Here is a 1,866-nt window from a genome sequence, read left to right as displayed (position 1 = left end):
GCCTGCCCCCCAACGAACCTTGGCTGAGCCTGCATCCCACCGAACCCCAGCTGAGCCTGCATCCCACCCAAACCTCGGCTGAGCCTGCATCCCAACGAACCTTGGCTGAGCCTGCATCCCACCCGAACCCCGGCTGAGCCTGCATCCTGCCTGAAACTTGGCTAAAACTGCATCCCCACCTGAACCTCAGCTGAGCCTGCATCCCACATGAACCCCGGCTGAGCCTGCATCCCACCCGAACCCCGGCTGAGCCTGCATCCTGCCCAAAACCTGGCTAAAACTGCATCCCCACCCGAACCCCGGCTGAGCCTGCATCCCACCCGAACCACAGCTGTGGCCACCTGCCCCTGGGTCAATGAGCAGACCACACCTTTTGAGGGTAAATAGCTGCAAATAGGTGGCAGCCAGTGCCTGGACATCCCCTGGGAGATTCCTGGAGCCTCCCCTGTGCCACAAGCCCTGACCCTGCTTGTGAATTAAAGCTGTAGGAGCTATGGAGCAGCCTGACTTCCCCCTTGCCTTCACCCTCCGACACATCCCAGGGCCATAACTGATACTCTTTAAAAATGCATAAGGCTATTCAGCTCCGCTGCTCCCCAGCTGGGATGCACAGACGTGCTGTTAAGCCCCAGCCAGGAGCAAGACTTTCACGGCCAAGTGATACATCCTTGAAACCCGGTGGCTCTGAGCTGTTTGTCCTTCCCAAGGAGCTCCCTCCGAGCTGCCACAGGGCATTTGCAGCCACCGGCAGCAGCGGAGGAGGTTATTTCCCCTCGGTATTACTGGCATTAGCTGAGAAGCTTTTGCCAGCGGTCTAAGCAAAGTCTCCTCGCTCCCTGTCGTGAATCCACCTCCTCTATGTCTCATCTTGTCGGTGGAAGCTCTTTTCCCACGTCTTCTGCTGTTTGCTTTGCTCAAATGTTGTTTTGTTTATTCATCGTGTGGTCTCCAATAAAGCATTCTCTGGCTGTTAGGGGACTGGGAAAAAGAAGAAACCACAATCAGAGCTCTGCTATTCTTTCCCCAAAAGATGAAGAGCGAGGTGGCAGATGAGTGGGCAAAATCATGCAGGAGATTTGCTTGTGGCAATCCAAAACCGACCCGACCAGCTCACCAGCACGGCCTTTTTCCACCCCAGGTTTTTGGCACAGGTTTATATTTTGCTCAAAAATGAAGAATATCCAAAGGAGGATTGCAACACGAATGTGTTACTTTGAGACCAGAGAAACGATGTCTTCTTCAAGGAGCATTGCACACCTCTGCCATCAGTTTGTCCCCCCCTGGTCCCACGTGCCCACCTGGGAGGTTGGATCAGCCCGAGTTTCGCCTCTAGTAGCCAGGAAACCTCATTTCTTGGGATGGCTGGAAGAGAGGAGGGGGGCTGGCTGCCCCCACCTGGGTTTCTCTTTGCAACAAGGCAGTGCAGAGACCTCCACCACCGCATCTGGGTCCTGTGCCACTGGGTGCTGGGGAGGGACCGGAAGCTGATCCTGCTGTGGGCTGGTGCAGGGCCACCCGAGCTGCCCCCAGCCTGGCAGAGCGGGATTGTTGGTGCCCCAAAGCCAGCTGAAACACAGGTTAAAGTCACCTCGAACCTCAGGGTTCAGCTGTCCCCAGGGATGGGACCACAGGGGACAGAAGCTGGAGCAGGGAGTTGTTTCTGCCTCCCCTGGAGCCGTGCCTCATGCATGCAGTACCCCTCCCCGGCACAAAAGAGCAAAAGCCCCCTGACCTCTGCTCACTGGAGCACCCCAATACCTCCTAACCTGGTGTGCAACGAAGGGCTCGAGGGACCCTGGGACTGTGGGGGGTGGTGTTGGGGTGCGGGAGGGGCAGGTGAGTCCCTGGGGCTCTGGTGGTGGGGTC

This window comes from Eurypyga helias, unplaced genomic scaffold, assembly GCF_000690775.1.
Source record: "Eurypyga helias isolate BGI_N326 unplaced genomic scaffold, ASM69077v1 scaffold37860, whole genome shotgun sequence".
Classification (NCBI taxonomy): Eukaryota; Metazoa; Chordata; class Aves; order Eurypygiformes; family Eurypygidae; genus Eurypyga; species Eurypyga helias.
The sequence above is the reverse complement of the archived record's forward strand: the minus strand, read 5'-3'. Positions refer to the sequence as shown.